The sequence below is a fragment of the Zosterops lateralis genome (assembly GCF_965231275.1).
Source record: "Zosterops lateralis genome assembly, chromosome: 9".
In the NCBI taxonomy this organism is placed as follows: Eukaryota; Metazoa; Chordata; class Aves; order Passeriformes; family Zosteropidae; genus Zosterops; species Zosterops lateralis.
In genome coordinates this window covers 20,103,933-20,127,650 of record NC_139769.1, presented here as the reverse complement: position 1 = coordinate 20,127,650, position 23,718 = coordinate 20,103,933, and the positions used below count along the sequence as shown (strand labels likewise).

The window sequence follows — 23,718 nt, the reverse complement described above, 5'->3', positions numbered from 1 at the left end:
TTAACTACCAGCTTGCTCTCAGTGCTGAGATCCATTGAGCTGGTGCTGTGCCAAAACAGTGCTCAGATACAGGTTTTGCCAAGTGATGCTTAAACACTTGTTGAAACCATGGAATAATGTGGCCTACACCAAAAATTCTGGAAGTGTGACATGGTTGGTTACCTTAGATCATTAACTCAGGGCCCTTGTTCTTGTAGTTTAAGTGTAATTCTTTCTGCCTTCTATTCCATGGAGTGTCGCAAATAGTGCTGCACATGGAACCTGAATGACTTTGGCTGTTGACAGAATTCAGGCTACACAGCATGTACAGAAAAAAGCATTAATTGTATAGATATGATTTAATAACATTCAATGGGGCTTAGATTAAACCCAAGAGGCTTTTTCTGTACTAGACATAATGTAACTATAACACGAATAATTTCAGCAAACCATTTGAAAGCAATTATTTTTATAACTCTGCTTTGTCCCATAGGAAAAAGAGAAATCAATTATGCAGTTCCCATATGAGTTACTTTTAATATTTAGTCAACAGTTGGATATATATCTATGAACAGATGATACCTTGGGTTTTTCATATCTCTAAATATTGTATTTAATTTCTTTCTACAAAATTAAAATTCTAATACTCAATTTTGCTCTAGTAAATCCAGCACAGTAGATGATGGCACAAGGTTTAGGATCTTTTTCCACAGATTTATGGGTTGATATCTTCAAGTTGGGTCATAATGTGCCTTGTGAAATCTTTCAGTTGCCCACAGGGTCTGTTTCTTACCTTGCCACCAGTATATACAAATTCTTAAATCTGGAAAATGACAAATTTTCAATATATTAAGCTCTTTGAACCTGCTGAGCTGCAGTCATAATGTATACACAAAAAGCAGGTGCTCTTTCCCTTTAATGTATTGTCAAAAGCCAGAGGGTGAAATAGTGTATGTTATAGAAAAGCAATAATTCTAGCAGGGCAGATTGTCAGTAGCTTGACTGAATTCTGGGAACACTAAGAAATGGTTTCCTACACAATTTAATGTTTGAGGTGTGTGTTCTTAAATATTTCTCCACTAACCCTCAGATGTGCAAATTCATTCCTAATTTAGTTGTGATTACTTACACAAGCATGGTGGGGTTCATTGAGATTCCACTGCTGCCCTCAGACAAGGATCCATAGCTCTTGTATCAAAGTGCTATCTTAGAATGGCAGTGTCACAGAGAAGAGCAAAATTAAGGCAGGCAGAAACCTATTTGACCCACTGACACACAGTCACATTCACAGAGAATATTACAAGAGACATAATAATTACGTTATTACCAGTGGGAGTAGAGCTCTTGTGGCAGATAGAATCCTACTGTAATCCTTCCTTAATTTTTTTATACATATCCAAATAATTTTCAGTGAGAGTTTTGATAAGTTAAAGGAGGAAGCAATTAAACATCTCCTTTTCCTTTCAGCTTAGACTGTGATATTTTATTCTCAAGTAGTACTTTACTATAGAGAAATAAGATTGACTCACTACCTCTCTCTATATAGATATATATACACATATACATACATGCACATTCTTTGTAAATATTACAATAGCAGTAATGGAGGATTTCCTGGTTCTGTCACTAAAAGGTTACCAGTTTTGTCTAGGAGTAAATTACAGTGAACTTACATTGCTCCTATTAATAGGTCTGCTTGCAATTCTGTGATACGGTCTCCTGAGCTGTGGCCTTGCTGCTTCACAATACATTTCCCTGCTGAAGAAGTAGAATGACCTGACTGGTTTCATTTGAGCTGGACTCACTAAAGTACCATGTTCTTAAAGGCACTTGGCATTTCAGGTGGGGAGCAAAAAATTCCAGAGTGGAAGACCTGCTGGAGGTGCTTTGGTTCAGCTTAAGTACTGAATTAGAGAATGCTGCCAGAAAACTTCAGTAGTGGCATCTCTGACCAGTATGTAATTTGGCTTTAAATATCAAATTCATCAAGCTTTCGAACCCCTAAATAACATTCCTTTCAAAACTGGGACCTTACTAAATTCACAGAAGTAAATTTAGGAGCTAAGCTGTAATTGCATCTGAGCAGCCCACGGCTGAAAAAGATTTTTCAGTGTTTTGTATGAGAAGCCTATTAAAGGGGAGCCCAAGCAGTTTATCTGAATGTGGCTAATGCAGAATAAACAAGCGAAGGAGGTGTTGAAAGTGCTGCTGTGCCCAAATGAGAGGAGGAAAAGAACCTCACACTGATTCATGTGCAACTATGCATGCTTTGTTATTCACAGCTGGCTGAAAAATATAAGGAATTTGAAATAGACTTGATGAAATTTTCATGCTGCTAACATATGATACCTTTTTAGACAGCAGATAGGGAACAGTTGGAATGTATTTTCAGTTTCTGATGGCATGGCTTCTGCAGGCAGTCAACAGCTGGCTTCTTGTTTCTGTAAGCACTTGTGCACAGATGAAAGGTCAGCACTTTATAGCCAAGACACTGCACATCTGGATTAGAAGTGATTGTAGAGCTGGAAATACATTATAATCTAAGGAAATGGGAGCAAAAAAGTGTTTGAATGTGTGATTCTTGAGAGAGGCATTGCTGAGTAAGGCTGCACTAGCGGGGAGGAAGTTGCTTGATGAGTGCCGTTGGAAAGGGTGGATAAGAACACCTGAATTCTGCATATGTCATGGGGTGCAGGGCTGGGATCTGCAGCTGCTCCCAGCCATAAATAACATATAATAAATTCAGAGTAACACCTTCCCCTTCCCTGGTCATGGCTGGTTGTTGTCAGTACTTGGGAAATGCAGGTTTGGGAATCCCTGAAATGATCAATATTTAACCATGGCTCTGTGTGTTCTCTGTTTGAAAAAAAAAAAAAAAAAAAAAAAAAAAAACAAAAAAAAAAAAAAAAAAAAAAAAAAAACAAAAAAAAAAAAACACCAAAAAAAGCAACTGGCACTACCAGATTTTTTCCATGGTTCGTGCTTTTTACTGTCTTGTGTTGTGTTGGAGCTTTCTCCTTGAATTCCTGCTTTTCTCCTGATGTTTTCAGTTTAACCACACCAACGTGCCCAGTCCTGTGTGTGGAGTTAGTTGCTTAGGAAGCTGTGCTCTTCTCTCTCCCAGTTAGCTCTTGCTCTGGTATTGCCACGTAGCTCTATCTTTAATGGTAGCATCTATTATTTTCTTTATCTCGCTCCATAAAGAAGCTTAATTGTTTTGTTTCAGGCTCTTTATTTAGCCTGGGTGATGAGCATGCTAAGTACCCTGCAGCCTCAAGGCCTGAGATTGCCCATAGATCAAAGACACTCAGGATGCCACCAAGGCTTTTCAGAGGAGTTGTTTAGTTGGCTGCACACTGATGCTGCTGAGCAGGGAGATGTGGAGCACACCAGCACGATGAGGGGTTCGGCAGTTCCCCTGTGCCCCCCAAATCCCTGTGTTTAGGAGGGATTCCACTGCACCAACCAGCCTGGATCCAATGGGTGCAAAGCCCAACACAATCCCTGCCTTTGGGTGCTTGTATTTTGTGCTGCCCCTACAGATAAACAGGGATGACTGCTGCATCCCATCATATAACCTGTCAAGATCACAATAGAAACAACTTTCTGCACTTGTTACAACTGGAAATAAACTGCATTACAGATAAATTATATTGCTTTTTCTGAGGAGTATTTTCCATAAGGTATTTTTAATGCATGTGATTTCTATGATCCCTTCCATAATACTTTAGCTGTAGGAACATGGATCTAGGTAACTTTTAATTTGGACAAAAAACAGCAGAGGCATGTCCTGCTAGAAAAGAAAAAAACATATCATCTTTCTAGTCAAGATCTTCTGGGCTAAAACAATTTTTTTAGAGCTGAAACAAATAGGAGAGCTCTGCCAAAATAAACAAAATAAGGAAAATAAAGGAAAAAGGGGATCATGAGAAACTGACTTCTTCCTGTCATGGAAAGGTGTTTTTTATGCTCCTGATAGAAACCCACAGACTAATCAGTAGCATGTACTTTTTGGAAATGTGGAGGGAGTCAGTCTAAATTTTGCCTATACAAAGTTTATTCGCCAGCACATTTTATTCTACGTAGATGTGCAGTATGTATATATCTTTGTAAGGATGTAGCTCAACCATGGAAACTCCAGCACTGATATCAGAAATGATACTACAGAAGTTCTTTTTTCTAGTGGAGTATAAATGGCTTAGCTTTTTCAAAACAAATCATTATATCTTTTCTGGATTGCATGGCATGTTATTTTTATTCCCTTCCTTCCTTTCTGCCATCTGTCTATAAACATATTGATTGTCCCAGTATTCTCTGGTTTTGCTGCTGATGCAGTGTATCAGTTTCCTTTTTATTACAGGGACTTCTTCCCCCCGATCTTTGGAGGACATTTATGTAAACTGAAACAAAGCTTAGTTATAATGGTGATGTAAGCAAGGGAATAAAACTGCATTGATCTAACATTGACTGTAATCTAGAGGAATAAATCACACCTTAGAAAAAAGGGATGGGGTCAATAGTTTTGAACCATTTGTTCATTCCATATGATTTTGATATAAAGTCTATATTTTTTCTCCATGTTATTATTGTACTTACCAAAAATGCTCTTGACAAGCTTAAAAGAATTTTGTCAAAGGCCTGCTGAATATTTTTAGAGAGATATTTTGAATATTGTATTTCACAGCTTCAGGTAGTTAACCTTCTGGACAGGTTGTACAGCTCCTATCAGACTGATTAAAAAGAAATGCTGGATCAAGCTCTTCCTGTCTTAAATAGTCTTACAGTTCTATAGACATGGAATTAAAGCAACTATGTTTTTGTGAGGCTGATTTCCAGATTCCTTTTAAAGTTACTTAGCAAGCTCTGTTCATTGAAGTACATGGCAAATAGGGGTTGATCCTAAAAGTCAATAATGAATGAAATAATGTGGTATTTAGGGTTTTAAAATCACTTAAGGCCAACTTTGCTTTCACCTCTCTAGAACTTTTTTTTTTTCCAAACAAAGCTAAAGATAACTGGTTTAGAGAGATATTTTTGAAATTGCAGTAATTTTCTTGTAAAGAGTGTTGATGTGCAAGTAGCTTTTAGAGAAAGTATCTTTTTTTCTTTATTTTATTCTTAATTTATTTTAAGCTTGGGAAATCACGCCTTTTTGAAAGAAGGATGTTTGGAATATTGTGTATTTTAATCTTGTTTCCTTCCCTGTCATAATAGCAATCTCATTTTCAGAGATACCAACCTCCTCCTCCAGCCAGCTGGCACAAGCACAAATGTTCTGTGAAAAGCTGACACCTTACAGGGCTTCTCTTAATGGATGCTTTGTTTTCTGATTGGGAGGGAGGGAACATCAACTTTGCTTTTCTTATGTGACTTGTCTTTGATAAAGAGTTCTGCTCAGAATGAGGAGGACTTTGTTCTCAGCTAAGGAAAATAATAAGGTGGTTTTCTTATTATGGGTGAATAGCTCTTTATTTTCTGTTACTTCAACCTCTGGAAAAAAAAAAAAAAAAAAGCAGCAGCTGCTGTTGCTTTCCAGTGCAGGAGTGCAAGAAGGGTTTGCAGAGTGGTTTTAGACCCAGCAGCTGTCACCCTCTGCTTTGGTGGCTCTAGAAGTGAGAGGAAAGCCCTAGCACTGAGCAAGGGAACCCTCTGGTTTGCATCCTGAGGCCACAGGGCCAGAAGAAACCTGAAAGTTTACATATCTAAGGCAACCATGGGGGGAAGACAACTCAAGGAACTGATGAGTGGTGGAAGGGAGGGAAAAAAAGGTGTAGAAGGATACACTTTCAAAACAGATGAGAGACTGGAGAAGAATTAGGAATAAATTGTAATGAAAGAAACAGTGAAAATAGAGAGGGACTATAAGCTTATGGAAAACCAGCATTAGATTCCTTTTATTCTTGTACTTTTCCTTTAAAAAAAGAGATTTAAACAAAAGAAAGTGTAGGAGACAGACAAGAAGAAACAAAAGGAGGAAAGGCATCTTAGAGTAAATGCATAATAAAATAATAATGTACTAAGTGTGAAACCAGGTGACCATAGGAAATATTTCCTATTTAAAAAGGATGTTCAAGGGTTACAATTTCACATGGTGTGCAAAAGCCAATAAAGAAAGTTCTTGGTATTCTGTCCATTTCTCTTTATGGATTTTATTTCATTTTTTGACTACTATTCCAACTTATATACTCTGCCTTCAGTTTTTAAGAACTATTTTATGCCTATAGTTTTGGACAACTATTTTATTTCAGAAAATATTAAAATGCACCTGATTATCCAACTCTAGGCCTGTCTTTGTGTTTAATATTTGCGATAGCTACAAACTGATTTCCTTTTTGTTGCTTCGCGTATCTGTCTCTCAGGTCAGCTCAGTGTCAGCTGGGCCACCCTGCTAGCTGTGATACGCCCAACAGTACCTTTGCGTGGGTCTTGGCTCCGCAGCACCTTTGCCTTAGCTGTCTCGGCCGTGGTTTGAAAGAGGGGACACTCCAGGCTCAGGGAGAAAAGGTTTTATTCGGGTAACTCAGGGGGCAGCCCCTGGTTCCAGGCCTGTGCCTCTGGGGAGTGACCCCTGGCCTTGGTTACAGGGGGTTTTTGTTCCCCCAGAATCTCAGGGGTGGATACAAGTTACAAGACCAATGAAACAAGGCCAGGTGGGTAAGGTCAAAATGCAATACACAACATTAACAAATCAGGTGAATTTGGGATGTGGTCCTGTGAGACCCACCAATCCCTGTCAGACACCTCTCCTGAAGGTTCTGGGGCCTGGGGGATGGTGGACATGTGGGGGAGAAATACAATGGGATGGGGGAAAATACAATAGGATGATCGAAACCCAGGGCAGAGGATTAGAGTTGTCTTGGCAACTCTTATCAACCTCTGATAAGCACAATCCAAGACAGGAACTTTACCAGGCTAGGGTTAAAGTCCAAATCACATCAAACCTACAACTAAGAAACTTATGATAACATTTCAGCACCCCCACACCTTTTGTTAAGGAAAATAGCCAATAGTTGAGGACTGGCCATTAGTATTGTAAATATATTTTATGGGATTTGAGTCACTAAAATTATGAGATACTCTGTCCTTACGAGGTCACATCTTGGTTCATATTGTGCCCTCAATAAGGGTGCATGTTTTGAACAAACACTGTGAAATCACCTGCTACATTCAGTGGATGAAAGCTCTTTGGAAAGTTGGCTTCGTATATCTACACTCCACACAGACCTAATGTAGGCTATTATCTACAGCTCTGGGAATTACCTCAAACCTGGGGTACAGCAAATTCCTGCCACATGTTCAATTGCTAGTCTGGTACTGTTCTACTCACGACCTGCCGTATTCAATTATTCCATTCTTCTCTTCCAAAAAAAGGTTTAGAAGTTAATAAATTATAGATAATAAGGCAAAACTGTCTGCTGTAGCAAGAATCTACTTAAAATAGAAAAATGTGGATATGTGTAAAAATAGAATGCATCCCAATTCCTTTTTCAAATGCAGATGTGAATGAGCTTGACCTTATATACTCAATTTTAAATATGTGTTTTTGTTTGTTTTGTAGCTTACTATGAGACACTGATATTTGCGTCTAGGAATTTTTCATAAGAATCCATGCAAACTTCTCCTAACTGTTTGAGATCAGTAAGAAGATATTAGAGAGTCTATATCTAAAATCACCATTGACTATAAAAAGACTTTTAAAAATGTAGGAAACCAGATCAGTTCAGTCATTTAGGTAAGGTTTTTTTCTGGAATATTATTTAGCAAAATATAAAATGTTGATCAGTAAAGATCACTTTAGTGACTATGGAGACCTGAATCCCCCTGGCTCAAGTTCAAATAACTACTCATACTCCCCAGCCAGTTAAAAGCTAAGAATTTGTTACACGGAGAAGCAGGAAATAAAAAATGCTCGTAAATAACATTGCAAACAGCTTTGCATGAACACACTTCAGTGGTTTTGAGTTGGTAAACAGCACAATGATATCAAATCGAACCACTTAATCATTAAATAAAGAGTTGTGACCTATAAAAGGTAATTCTAATTAAAATCCAGTGTCTGTACACTGCAATTTATTGCATCCATTGCAAGCTCTTTGCTCTCAAAATTAATTAGAGTGATACAAAGAGAACATATTTTAATATTGGGGACCTCATTGCCATAAATTTGTGGTACCTAATGCCTGTTTCATCCTCATGTCTTGTCTAAGTTATAATCAAAAAGTGTGTTTGCTTCAAAATTACTTTACCTCTCTCTTACCTGCTGCATACTTTAGCTGTGGTCTTCTCAGAATTTTCTCATCAAATAAATTTTGTTTCTTCCGGGTTTTCTGGGGGGATTTTTTTGTTTTCTTATTTGTTTGATTTTGTTTTGGGGTTTTGTTTGTGCCTCAGTTTGGTTTGTGGGGTTTTTGGGGTTTTTTTTGTAATGTGGATATACTAATGAAATATTTTTTGGCTTATCATAAATCATTCGAGGTCATATGCTCTTGTCAATGAAGTAATAGCAGCTAATCTTGTTCATCGTGTGTTTGTTTTGGAGTTTAAGACCTGGATAAAAGAAGACATTTTATCATCAAGATTTCAGTGCAGAAATTATAGATTATTTCAGTAATGGTGCGTTTTCAGAAACATTGATATGTTAATGTGTGGTAAACCTTTAACAATGGACATGATAATATGTAAATGCTTGATGGAAAGCCTTAACAATAAAATGAAAAATACTATATATGGTGTTGTGTGCATGGCCAGTGAATGCAGATTGCAAATGAATGTGCAAGGCTTAAGGATAAAATGGCATATTTGGGGATTTTGTTAGAGAAAGGAGAAGCACATTCCTTGAAAAGAAGTCTCTGATATCTGTTGTTCATTTTGATTTTATGAAGCCAAAGACATTGTGAATGTGATAATCAACTGTTAGTATTTGCTCCATTAAAGTAAATTCTAGAAGTTGCTAACAAATTATGGCCATATTTAATTTTTTTAAATTTGGTATATGCACAGTACTTTCCTTTAACCTTCCCTTTATATACTTCTCCCACAGCCACCACCAGAGGCAAACTTTCCTGGATACTTGCAGTTCCTTTTTGAATTCTCAATTCTTGAGGATGCTGGAAATGAGGCTTTCTTCCTTTAAGTGTATAGCATGTATGTGCTATGACAGTAACTTAAATAAGTCAATATTTCTTCCCAAAAATGAGATGTTTAAGCCCAGGTTCATTTCTAAGCATGATTAAAGGCAGGTTTTTTGCAAGTTCTTGACATTTCAGCAAAACCAGGAACTCACTGGAACAGGTAATGTTAGTTTACGTGGTTGTTCCCACCCGAAAACCCTAGGGAAGAGACTTTGATATCTAGCTCCACACTTCCAGATGCATGCAGTGTCTGCTTACAATTGTACCTGGAGATAAATAAACCCACTGCAGTGACATGGTTTGGTTCCAAGCACTGTGAACTCTGCAATGTCAATGGTGCATCACTTTGCTTGCTTTGGGAGCAAATTAATGTTCCATTTCTTTGTAACAGCTGGTCAAAAAATGTGTTTTCATATTTCCATTTTTTTTTTCCTGGTTCCTTAAAAAGATAAACAATTTATGTTTTCTGGAAATCCCACTCTATTGGGTTTTCCTGCCAGCAAAAGTGTCCTAACGGCAAGCGGTTCAATTTGGCTTAGAATTGAATTTCCAGTGCTTTTTTATCAAGGTATTCTGTAAGAGAGACTTAAAATATGAAGTTATAAGATAATATAAAAAGATAATATAAAATTATTTTGATGCAGTTGTTTTTATTAACACAATTCCATTTTCTGACTTTCCCTCATCCCATTTTTAATATATTAGCTCAAAATCGTATTTGTTTCTGTCAGACAGCCCTGGAATATAATGATGATTTCAAGTGTAGTCCTGTTTTGCATGCTGGGTTTGGTTTTGTGTTTTTTTGTTGTTTTTTGTTGTTTTTTTTTTTTTTTGTTTTTTTGTTTTTTTGTTTTTTTGTTTTTTTGTTTTTTTTAAGTGAACAGTGTAGTGTACCTGAGAGAGATTAAAATGAAAGGCTTGCTGCTTTTTTGGAATTTTTTTGTCACAGAACAAGACTCCTACTTCTCAATCATGAGGAGATGCTGTTTATTCAGATTTGGAGGCTAATCCATGTGAAATTCTCATATTAAATAAAAGCAAAGTTGTTTAATAGGTCCAGCACAAAGTAATTTCTGATTCAAGTGAAATGATCCTCAAAAAGAAGTCAGTTTCAAGTTCTGAAAATTGGAAGCAGCAGAGTGCACAAGTGCTAATTTTTAAATTCATATTGATTTGGTGTTTGGGATTGTTTTTCTTCAAATTTATGATTTGTGCTATTCTTCAGAAGCATTGGAAATTTCTGAAAATTGTTAGATTTCTGGGTGAGTTTGATATTTTTGAGAATCCTGGTATAACAGTGGAAGGATCTTCTGGTTATTTGATTGAATTTTGCTGTTGTAAGTAAACTGTGCTCTATTATCCATTTTGTAAACCAATGATTATGTAGACATCTTTTATTTTGGAACCAAGCCGTGGTTAACTTCAATTACTAATCATTCCTCCTGTTAAGTGGCCTCACTCCCTTCCATTTTTCCTCTCCTCTGATTCCAGAAGAAGAAAAAAATGGTCTTTTGTTCGTGGTGAATTATCATCCTGAGTGGATGGGGGGTTTGTTTTTTCTGAGCTAGTCTCCAATGGCAAACGTAGTCATTGATACAGAGCTGTGCAGGAAATTAGGATAAAAGAGGGGATTATGATGAGATTGTACAAAGCTGTCTAAACCTATTCTAAGCTTCAATGAATAAAGCAAGTCTGAAGGATAACTCTGAGAACACTAAACATCAGGAATACTAGAAAATTTTGACAAACTTTATTCAAATTTGTATTTCAGGCTCCCAGTTGAGGGGAAAATGACAGAGGATGCTGTCTTGTTGAGAAGCATGAGGAAGTGAAATCTCATTCTTGTTCCTCTAAATTTACTGCACCTCTGAAAGGAGCAAGTGTAAAACATCACCAACCAAATGAATATTGAACTTTGCTAGCAAGGTAAATTTGATGTTTTCCATGAAGAGACACCTTGTTTGACTGGAAAATATCCTGTTTCCAATTTCTTGTCTAACGTGTGTTGGTTTCTTGCTGTTAAGAATGTTGCATTGCTGGTATTTCAGCATCAATCTCGAGCTATCACAAAGCTGGTGCCTTTGGCTGTCAGACCCGCACAGTCTCAATTGCCAGACTTATCTGTCTTCAGCAGGATTAGACAGAAATGTGTCTTGTTCACATGATGCTCCAGCCTTAGGCTGCACCAGCCTCAGGAAACTTGAGTGCATTAGCTTCAAAGAAAGTGTCTGCAACCTCTTCTGACAGCACATTTTACAGAGTACCCTCCAATCTATTCCTCAAGCTGTTTTCTCTGTCTCTTTAATATTTACTCTTTGTATTGAATTAAAACTTTGCCACTTGTCTCTGGCAGTTCTGTAATAGGAAGTGTTAGACTATTACTTTTACAAGTTTACCTTGGTTATGTGCTAATATATTTCCAGTGCCAAATGGCCCTATACTTGGAGCAGAGGAAATACATAAATGACAGGACAAGACAGTGCTTGTTAAAGACTGTTCCCAAATTCCCACTGTATCCTGAAGTGAATAGTTTCCTTCAGAACAGCTAATATGCTCCATGGCTTTGTTTGTGGAGAGAATAAGAAATATTGTGACTATCATCTGAGCAGCTCTTGGCACCAGCCTATTTAGGCCTCACTTCTATTTTTGCAATCTTATATTAAAAGAAACACAACTTCAAAGCATAGTTATCTTCATGACTCTGTGCACATGCACTCCATAGTCATGCTCATGTTGTGGATATATCCGCACACTTATAACTGCACATACATAACCTCGGATGAACATCTTATTTTTTAGGAAATAGCGTCCCACTGAGCAGCCCTAGTTTGCCTGTAAAATATTAGGCTATAAATTGTGTTTATTCTCTCTGGGTTAAACTGTGTCATTCTGCAAATAGCCTGCTCCTACACATTATAGCATTTAGTGCCTCTGACAGCTACTTGTTATCAGAGAATGCAGCTTATAAATTGCATATTCTTCAAAGTAACATAGTCTGCCTTGTATTTTATGAACTTCAGTTCATACATACCTCATCAACAGTATATCCCACCCAGGCCATGATAACTAAATACAGCTCCAAAACTTGATGTTAATATTGCCAAAAAAGTAGGTATTTAGGTACCAACAAGGTTTATTTCTTTTCTGATGCACTGGAGAAATGAGCTCTACACTTCCCAGTGAGAATGCTACTGGTCTTATTGCTCTATGTAGGGCAGGCAGGGATATAGGAAAAGTGACTGTGAAAGCATCATGAGACCATGATGCCTTGAAATTCCCAATTTTAGCTGCCTCTGTTTTGCCAGTGTAGAAGTAATTGTACAAACATGAATGGCTGCAATGTGCTCTCCGTTTCTGCTGTGAATGCTCTGACTGAGAAAAGCAAAGGAATAAGTATCCTTCCAAGAGAAATGTATTCAAATTGTAAACCAGACAAGAACCAAAATTAGACCTCCCTACAAAACTTTTCTACAGAAAATACAGTGAAGTTTGAGTATAGAGTCACGTATCCTCATGAATACACACACCTCCTTTTTTTTCCCATTGTACTTGGAGGAGATGAGCAGAACACAGAGGGTTTTGTTACCAGAGATACCTCTGCCATTGACAGCTGCAATATTTTGGAAGCTGTTCCTTTGCTACCATACCAGTGGAGTTATCTGATACTGAATTGGACTTTTTCATGTCTCTACCAACAGCACAGCCACAAAAAGCAGCCAAGGAATCTTTTTCAGCTTCAAACCTGTTCAGCAGAGTTTTGTGGACAAAAAGGAATGATCCCTCTTTCTTGGCTTTTTGTCGCTGTTGGGATTTCTTTGAAAAATAGAGACTAAATATTTGGCTTCTCTGAAATGTTTCCCATTATGCATAAAATTTCAATTCACAATAGACATGAAGTTACAAGAAACCATGTAAGTGACCATGTAAGTGTTTGCAAACGTTTCATTTAACCACTGCTATATTTTGTTCTTAAAAAAGCATAGATGATGGCTAAAAACTTGCAAATCCAATCGAAAAGATGGGTATCCTTGAGCATGTACAGAGAGTACCTGTTTTGGAAAACTTTAACTCTTAGAGAACAATACACAGCAAGTGTGTCCAGGATAATTTGAGCTGAATCTCTCTTATGAGGAAAATTTGTAGGGTTTTTTGTTTTCTCCTGGTTTTTTGGGGTTTGTTTGTTTGTTTCTTTTGTTTTGTTTGGGAGTGTTTTTTTGTTGTTGTTGTTGTTGGGGTTTTGTTTATTTTGTTTTTTGGAATACACTGGATTATCAGGGAATGAATTTTGTCAGGGATGCACCTGCAAACTTTTCTATTCAGAAAAGGTCTATCTTTTTCTGAGAGAAGCTTTGCAATTCACCCCTGCCCATTCAAGTTCTTCTCAGGCTTTACAGCTAAAGCATAGCAGCTCAGGACAGAATATGACTTTCTGAATAACGGCAAGGCTTAGATGTTTTCAGTCATGCTGGGCTTGATTCGAGGGCAGGAAGCTTTGTTGCTGTTCTGTTGTCAGGGCTAAATAGCAAGTCAAAAGGAGGATGTACTCATCAGATTTTAATGTAGAGAGAATACAGAAATTGCACAGGGGCTGATGGTGTTTGCTAAGTTAAAATGTGTGGTGTTTGGAAATGTATCAAAGAAATCAAACTGTGGGATAGGGAGAAGCTAGAAACCTGCTAAGATGGAAGGAAAAAAAGATGCACATGGTGGGGAAGTGGAGAGGAGTAAGTCCAATTTAGCTCTTAGAATGCTAATTGAGGACTAGCACAGAGGTTATAGCAACAGTAGAAGAAGCTGTTTTGGCCTGAAGAATTTGTATGAGCTGTAGATGTGGAGTTGGAAGAACTGTGTAAATGGAGGATTTATGACTGCAAAGGGAAGCTTAGCTGCTGTATGTCCATAATGCATTTTATATGAAAGTCTAGATATCCTTGGGAGTTTCACCGTATGGGAACTGGATGCTTAATTACTTATTCTACAGAATGTCACTAATGAGGGGTGTGGCTTTAACTCAAGGTTTTTCATACATAGTAATTAAGCCATTTTCCTGCTCATGTCTGTCCTTTATCCTTCAACTTCTGTGAATAATGTTGTTTTCTCCAGTGCTTGTCTGGAGCTATCTGTGTGCTGGATGGTTTGCCATTTCCACAGTGCAGATTAGTCAGTCACTAGCTGCAAGCCAGAGATGAGCCTACCTGCTTTCCCATCTGTGGGAACACTAATTAGAGTTTTCTTTCTCTTTCAGGCACAATTTTTTTCCTGAAACTTTCAGGAACTTAATTATCTCTGAGACTTTTTCTGTCCCCTACCCTGTGTCAATTGGATAAAATTAAACAGCAGAATTTCTCGCTTATTAAGGTAAAAACCAGTGAAACAAGCAGTGCAGTCATGTAAGTTTCATTGCTCTAGCAGTCAGGACAAAAAAGATTATTTATATTATGGCAGCACTTCATTGGCAGAGCAACACTAGTCCTAAGACATCCATTCTGCTCATGGGAATTTTTTCCTTCTGTCAAGTATGCATTTTCATAATACAGTGGGAAAAAGATCAGATTCTTCCTCTAATCAACAGCAGTGATACAACTGCATACACTGGCAAGCAGATAGATAGGCTGGAGCAGAGATGCCACTCAGGTGCTCATTCTCTCTGACTTCACTGGGTCGTTTTTAAAATACCCTTTCACTTAAAGTTACATAAAAAAGATGGGTTTGAATGGCTTCCTCTTTTACTTAACCTTCATAAAGGTACTAAGCAATGAGGTTTGCCTAAATGTCTGTTCTGTGCTGTTCTGAAAATGAGCTGTTACAATGTTAACTAGACCTTCATTTGTCCTTTTTCATATGTTAACATCCACGATGTTCTGATTTTGTGACTACAATATTGTACTCTAGAGAGTAATTTGCCCCAGTTAGACCATCTGAAAACAGTTACTTCATGTTCATTATCCCTCAGTAATTCAGCTATTCCTTTAGTAATTAATACTATTTTAATTAAAGTTTTAGTATATCTCCCTGTATGTATTTAGGCATAACCTAAAGGTATCCCAAAATTTTAATGTTCTCTGTTTTTTATTACAACTTTCTCCACAAATGTCCCTGATTATTAAAATAGTGAAATAATGAAATGGAGGCTGCACAGCTGAAAGGCTCATTATTGTTTATTGCACAGGGTAGAGTGTGTGCCTAGTACCACTCAGGCCACATCTTTATCTCTCCAAGTAAATCCCTAAACTGCAGTTAATATCAAATGCTGTACATCTGCTAGTATGAGATTTGATTTTTTGGTTGTTGATGTTGGGGTTTTTGCCTTTTTTTTTTTTAAATCTCTGCCAGCACTTTCTATTACAAAAGTTTGTACAAACACCCAGAAAAACCTTAGAGCAAGGAGGATGCAGTGCAATAAAAGCCACTTTTTCAGGTTGCAGCTAACCAGGCCCTTAAGTGTTTAAATACTTGAATTAAGTGTATAGCTATGGCCAGGTCTTTGCTTTGCATGTCTAAATGGATAAGAAAAAAAATCTTGGTTTTGTTTCTGATTATAAAACTTACAGAATTATTTCTGATGGTTTCAGCACTCTGCTAGATGAACTTCAGTTAATTTGAAGTATCTATAAACTATCATCAGGATAAGTGTTTTCTCCCCTACACAAAGACATGTTCTCTCACATGAGCCAATAGATAGGCACATCTTCTCAATAGCAGGGCTGCTGCTGGCACGAGAAAGATGTTGAGCGTGTTTTCTTCATTCTGGTAGGGAAAATGCACTTAATAGAAGAAAAAAAAAACAAAAAACAAAAAACAAAACATTTGACAGCTATTAAAAAATCTTGTCTATTGCTGCTACTGTAGGACAATATCAGGAAGCACTTGGATTGTTGCTACATTATTAAGTTTCAGAAAGTAATTTTGTTCTACAAACCATTTCTGTCGTTTAGACGGAAATAGCAAAGTTCTTCATTAGGGAAAAACTTTCAGAAGGGTTTTGTTCATGGTTTTTCTGTTTTTTTAAACTTTTTCCTCCATCCTAAAAAGCCTCTCAATATCAAGCTTGAACTGAAATTCAAGATGGGTTCTTCCTGATGGATATTTAATAAACAATGAACTTTTTGTAACCAGAGTTTGAAAGTAAAAGCATGAAGACACACAGCAGTTTTAAATGCAGGGTCTTTGGGGAAAACAAAAGATAAGTGGTGGTTGAAGGTCTGAACCAGCTGCTTTCTGGAGCCCAGGGAACTGTAGGTTTGCTGATGCTTCTGTACTTTGATGGTTTGTCATTTAATTCTCTGTTCATGACTGTAAATACATGTATCTGACAGAGATGCTATTCTCTCATTTTCTTAGCTCCTAAAGGAAAAATAACAATCCTGGGATGTGTCCTTTACCCTCTGCTTCCTTCTGACTTGGCATCTGTGGCAAGACTTCTCATGTCTTCTAACCATCTAAAACTCAAATTTTTGCTCATAAAACATAGAATCCACAGAAGAAAAACAGCTAAAGGCTGGATGATCTCAGCACAGGAGGAGCTGAGGGGGTGGCTGAGCTGCCTGTCCTTGCTTCTGAAGCACCACATAATCAAGCTCTTTCTCTAGCAGCTGTTGCTTTGCCAAAAGCTCACCCAAGCCCAGCTTGTCTGGGTATATCCTCTGTTCCTGCCTTCTCCAAAGCCAGGAATACCTGCAGCATCCCTGGGCTGCTCCTGCTGCTGGGCTGGAGCAGGGCAGGGTCAGGGCTGAGCTCTGCCCAGGGCACCTCTGCCTTGCCCAAGGCCTCCAGGCAATCCATGATCTCTCTGCCACTGCTGTTCCCTCAGCTGGATCTGCAGCCTGGCCCATCTCCTGCTCCCACCCAGAGCAGTCAGTGCTGCTCCTGGTCCTTTCCTTCTCTCTTCTGTCCAGCAATGCACTGGCACAAAGGGGGAGTGTAGGCTCCTTTGCAAGGAGGAGAAAGGGTTACGTGTAGCTTACACATGAAGATCAGATTATTATGTTTGAGCAGAAAAAGATTGGTTTAGACCAGCAGAAAAGTCATTGGAATGCCCAGGAATGGGGGACAGTTAAGGGAGGATGTCCGTGATAGAAAAGCTGTGGAAATTAGAAGGGTGCTGAGGAGGAAGAACCAGCTGGAGAGAGAAACAGCTCTGCCAGCAGGTACTCTAAACCTCTTCTGAGTTATGTCCCACCCCAAGTTCTTGAAACAACACTGCCTTCCACAAATTCCTTTAACTCATTTCTTTGCTTGAGAATCAATTTGAACACAGACCTGTGTCTCATCTCCCATTCAAAGCTTACACCTACAGGGCAGAAAGCCTGGATATGACTTTGCTGAACAATGTTTTAGTACCCTACAATACACCATGCCCGAGTGGCAGTCACTGTTGGTATGTTAGACTTAATCTTTTAGTCACTGATCCAAGTGAAATAGTGATTTTACTGGCAAGAAAGAAAAGCTTGCATTACCCCAGATATGGCAGTTATAAGAATTACAGCCCAGAAATAAGTTTTCCTGTTTAAGCCTGCCTGAATAATGCCAGCCAGTTGAGGATTAAGAGTGTCAAGATATAAGGGTGTAATAGCGAGTCATCTTGGTGAGAAACAAGTAGGAAGTGCAAGGCTGGTCATTCTCCCTGCCAGGGTATCCAAGGTGCCTGCCTTGCCTGCACAGGATGCTTTGCAAGCATGAACAGATACAAATGCAGTTTTGCAGCTTCCGGCAGTTGTAGCCTGCCTGGTTGTACCCTGTCTCCTGTGTTGGGCATAGGTTCCTGACAGTTTCTTTTGAATCCAGTTTGTGTCCTGCTCCTGACTGGGTTTGATGCTTCAGTTTCTCCAGATACCCTGTCACTTGTACAGTAGATGTTATGGTGCATTTCTTCTTATTCCTCCTCAGCCAAGGGAAGAAACACAAATGTTAAAGAGGAAGTCTGCAGTGGGAGATGGCCTTGAGACTCATTGTTTTTATAACAGCAGAACAGATCTTATTTGTTATATGCTACTGAAACATGTCAACTGTAGGCGATGAACAGGCAATGTCCCAATTATGGCTACTGTGAGCAGTGCAAGCTCATGTTCCTGTAGGAGCAGTGAAAACATCAAGATAACCTTAAGAGATCTCTTTCAGAATTTTCCTCTTTTCAAAATTTCAGAGTTGCCTTTTAGCCCACTCTGTTTATTGCTTAAAATGCCTTGACTCATATTTGTGAGGGATGCTTTGTGCTTGGTGTGAACAACCCAATAGCCCTCTAGCTGATTTTGCACTGCTGCCAGTGCAGGGAAGAAAAGATTGCTTCCTGTTTTGTCAGAAATCCTATTTTGAAATCTCATCCTTTTTCTTGTAAGAAATAAGGTGGAGTCACTGTCCCTGGAGGTATTTAAGACTGGACATGGCACTTTGTGCCATGATCTAGGCGACATGGTTGTGTCTGGTCAACCTTTGTACTTGATTATCTCAGAAGCCTTTTCCTACCTTGTAGATTCTGTGGTATCGCATCCCAAATGTTACCAGGATGACCCATCTTTTAGAAATCAATTACAGATTTTGAAACCCCCTGAAGATTCTCCTCAGGTTAGGCATGTCCTGCAGTTCCCATCAGTTTGCCTCTGTACAGATTTCAGTCTGTAGATTTTGCTTAATTGTTCACTCACTTATTTTGTGAGACAACTACTTCTCTCCAGGTACTTGAACAGCAAGTGTTTGCCTCTTTCATTGAGGTAACACTGAAGCTCTCCTTCATGCAGTGGTAAAGCAGCCTGCATTGTAACCAGGGAAGGAATGTGGGGAGTGATACTGATTTGATGCATTTCTTGTTGACACTAATTCCCTGGATACTCTGAAATAGTTTCTCTTCTATAAAAGCAACACTGTTGTTTTCACTGACAAACTTCTTGATGTGTGTCATGCTCTGAGGGAACTTTTAGTAGCTATACATTATGTACACATGTACATGCCTGTGCATAGAAATATAGTTACTGAATTTATGGCATGAGCTATTACAGCTTTCCTTTTAAGTGCTCACAAACGAGACTGTGAACATTTAAAAGCAGCTACAGTGAAGCTGTTGATTGACTAATATAGAATTACTCAATCCACATCTAACCATCTTGATCCATACTAACAAGACCAAGATGAAAGGTTAGTTTCTGCTCTTCTCGTAAATAGCCTTGCAAATGCCTTTTTTAAATTCTGTCATGCTGAATTACATGGCTCTTATCATTTGCAGATCTTTTTTGAAAGCAGCCCCAGGTTATATGCATATTGGATTACTGTGCATCAAAGAGATTAAAATAGGTGTGCTATGAAGATAAGGACTTTTTTTATTCTACTCGCAAAAATAATGTATTAAAAAGACCCTTTAGAGAAAACAAAAAAGGGCTCAGAGGACCCAAACTGAAAGAAGCAGCTCATAGAAAACTGCAGAATGGCTGACAGATTCCTGACTATATTCACTGGTACTTTGTTTCTTGCTTTAATGTGTGTTTTATGTTCTCATGAAGAGGCATAAAGTTGAGCATTAACATGTGAGAACAGAAACTGCTTGCACATTATTGACTCATTTTACGATTTTTCAGAATTATAAAGAAAATCAGTTACTTTCAGATGGCAATTTTCTCAGGCACTCCTCACTGACAGAACCAACAAGAATTTACAGGTAACCAAATATAAAGTAGCAACATGTGAAATCATTAAGGAATTTTAGAGATAGAGGTGAGAATTTCTTTTTTTATCTTGAGGTATGGAAATTTGAAAGTTTCATTAGATCCCATTATCTATTACCAATAAAAAGTCCACAACATGAAATGGTGAAGAAATTATATGTTGTTATTCATAAAAGCATTTCAAAGAGCTGCCTGCACACAAAAGAACCAAAACCAATTAGATCATTGAAAATGAAATTAAAATGGGAAAGAACAGTAAGTTCTCAAGGGGAATGCATTTTGAAAATGTCATATACATGTGCCTGCCTCTTATGTTGATTGCTGGAAAATCTAAGCTCTGAGAAAGGCTTTTGCACTTCAAGTCAAAAAACGTGTCCTTGACAACTGAGAGATACCTGGGGTGAATTTGGGGAGCCTTGGAGGTACAATGTTTGGCGGAAAGATCTGGGGTATTGAGTAACTCACAGGATAAACAGAAGCATGAAACTGTGTGAGTTTTATCCAGCATAACCCAAAAGAGCTTATCTGCAATTCATTTTGTTCTCTAGACTATCTAAAAAAGGGCTGGTTTTGGAGGGTTTCTGACTTACATAGTCTGATCTTACCGAGATTAAGTTGATTAATAGTTATTTTTAAAACACACGAGCCTCTAGATGATTTGAATATTTTTTCTTTAGAACATTATGAGAATCAAATGTGTTAGTCTATTTCACCATTGTCATAAGCTACTAATACAAAGCAAGCAGTACTAGAAGGAAATAGAATAAAGCCAAGATGCCAGAAAGGGAGAGAGATGGAGGTGTGGGCCTGGAGTTTACTAGGGGAGAACAGCATGTTATTCATTACATTTTTTTTGGGGAAAAAATGAATATTTAGTTTTAATATCAAAAGTGAAAAAAAGTGGGAAGCTGTACACTCTGGTGGCCTGTCCAAAAGTACATGGAGTGGGAGAGAAGGAGCTGTCCCCACCCCTCCTGGCAAGGGTCACACAGGAAGAGCTCCCAACCCCGTTCCTCTTGGTAAAACACATATGGTGGGGAGAGGAAAGTGTTGTCCATCTGTTCATGCACCACTGAGGTCTGGAAACTTTACAGGACTCTGCCCTGTGCCACCCCTGGCTTTATGAGTGTGCTGGCTGCTCCTTTCCCCGTGGGTCTCTGCCTATAACAGTGTGCTTTGCTGTTGGATATCCATGGTTTGTGCTGTGCTGCTCCTTGTAGGTGTTTCTGAGCACATCCTCAAGCTCATCCATGTAATTAAAATATTCAGATTACACTTCAAGCATCTTATTGTGCTAGCAGTGATTAATAGCTAAGAATTCCCAGTACCAATCAACCTGGTCTCTGAAATCAATTGATTTAGTGAAGATTAACATATTGACTGGTCAGCTTTTCTAATGTACCACATAATTTCAAAAATGGTTTGTGCCTCCTACATCTGACCCTATGTTATAACTCAGCAACGGTAAACCATAACATTTGACTTTTTCTTAAGCCTACCATAATTATCTCAGCCTATAGCTGGCACCTCTGGGCCCTAGGCCCATCTCTCAGGGGCTGTGTTCAGGCCAGCTGGCTCTCTGAAATGATTTCTGACAAATTTACCCTTTCCTAGGGAAGTGGCCTGCCTATGGGTAAAATTGGTGCTGGACTTTGTGCTGTTCTGCTGCTTTGGATGGGGCCATTCTCAGAGGAATTTACAGAGGAATACTTATTTATCATAAAATTATAAATTATAAATTGAATATTCTAGATTAATTACTTTGCACTCACAAACCAATGACTAATACAGCTCTAACACAGAAAAGACTTCAATATCTTTGCATATAACAATTTCTTGCAACCTCATTTCCTGCAGTATTCACGAGATAGCTATTTAAAAATTGCTATCTAGCAGATAATTTTGAAATAATGATCTTATGATCACTTTTTCTTCCTTACTAGATGTGGTAAATTAACCTTTGCAGGAACATTTGACATTAAATTTGACACCTGTTTTGTAAAATAAAAACAAAATTAATTTGATCAGGAAAATGAAACATTCTAAAATTGTCCAAAAAAAAAAAAAAAATCTTCACATTGATGTTTTGTCCAAAAAGAAGTATCAGCCAGTGTAGGTGATTCTTCATGTAGGGAAGTCATGAAAATGTGAATGTACTGATCCTGAGCTATAGCTAGATTTCATATGAATACAATACAGTATCTTACACATGTAAATGAATGTCATTAATGTTTTCCATTAAGAACAGACTAATTATAAAAAGAAAAGCAGGTGGTGTGGCTGTGCTTAATGCCTAAAGAGTTACAGGTTTGGTAAAAGGGAGGATCTTTGGTTAAATACTGAGGGTAAAGCTCTGCTTTGATAAATGATTATAAGCATACTGAAATTCACATTGCTTAAAGCATCTGTGGTTCAGTAGCTTTTTTTTAGAGCTGTATAGCAGGGGATTAAAGTAAAAGAAAAGATATTTTTTTATTGTATTATAATAACTCTTTAGGCTTTAATGCTCATTCCATTCAGGGAAAACATTGAGGCTGATTTTTCTTCACTTTTCTCAGATGACTTTTGTCTTTATGTTACTGAATAGCATATTCTCCTGAATAAATTCTGAATGGCTGATTAGCAGGAAAATAAGGCAAACCTGAGTATGTTATAACCTTATATTAAGGACAAATTACTAGGATTTTTTTGTGAATGCTATTTGTAGTAGATTTTAGTAAAACCAATTGCACCATGAAAGTGTGAAAACTTTGATTAAGAATTAATCTTTTGCAGTTCAGATGGCATTAAGTTATAACTTATTACTGAAGAAACTGGCTCAATCTAATCTTCAGAATGGTGATGGTTTTCTTGTCAACCAAGGAAAAAAAATCTCAGTAGATAATTAATTGATGGTGGATTTTGAGCTCTGATTGGAAGACCAGGGTTAAAAGGTGTTTGGATCAAAAAAAGCAGCAGAAAAAAAATGTAGGTTTTTCTCATTTGGATTTATCTGTCATAAAATGGATTTTCGAAAAAGCTGATAACAACAATAGGAATGGAATGTCTAAACATGTACAAGTACGTGCAAGAATTTTGATTAGCAAACATAAATTATCAGTTTTCTTTCAAATTTCAAATAAATGCTACAATTACTGAACTTGAAATCTAACTATGTTTTATATTTTGTTTAATTTAAAGCTGTAATTCTGACAATGAACAGAAACTGTAAACTGATATCTTTATCTGTGATATGGTATAGGAGAAGTGAAGGACTTCAGTGTTGCACTCAATAATGAGTAACTCCCAGGTTCTTCAGTGTGCTAAAAACCATTCCATGCTGGCTGCAGAACGCAAATATTCTGATAAAAAAATATCTTTGGTTTCTCAGTCCTCAAGATTTTGCAACCAGCCTTGAAATGCCAGCAAAGTTTTATGTCATCAAATGATAGTGAAGTCAGTGACTTTGCTTGAAAGGCAGTAAATTTGAATCCGCAGAAGTGCTGAAACATGGACACTCAAGTCAGACTTGATCTGATGTCTGCTGAGGACAACAAGTGTGCCTGTTGTGGCTTCAGGGGGCATCAGATCAGCCACACTTTTCAGCCTTCCCTTATTATTTAATTCGTTTAGTATATTGAAACCTTCTAGATATTGATTAAATTCTTAATTGAGATTAAACATGGGTCATAAGCTTGCTTTCTTTGGGTTTTTTTCTGGTTTTTTTGGGGGGGGGTTTTGCCAGTTTGTTTGTTTGTTTTGTTTTTTGTTGGGATTTGTTTTTTATTTGCAAGCTTGGTTTGGTTTTTTTAAGGAACAAAATGTTACAGAAGTATTAGAAGGAATTTTAAAATAAACTGAGCACCAGCCACCATAGTGTTGGACAGAACAATATGGGCAACAGGAACAGAAAAGCAGAAAGGCAAAAGTAGCACCTGCAGAGGAAAAAGGCTTGACAAGAGGCAAATCGTTGATGT

General features: G+C 37.8%; 1 long non-coding RNA gene across 1 annotated transcript in view; it reads left to right on the top strand.

The window, feature by feature from the left end:
- LOC310912992 overlaps positions 1-23,718 on the top strand; it is an 80,305-nt gene that overhangs the window by 4,915 nt on the left and 51,672 nt on the right. The window contains exon 2 of the long non-coding RNA XR_014590755.1: positions 10,882-11,036. This is a non-coding gene — a long non-coding RNA (uncharacterized lncRNA). The remainder of the gene's footprint in view (positions 1-10,881; positions 11,037-23,718) is intronic.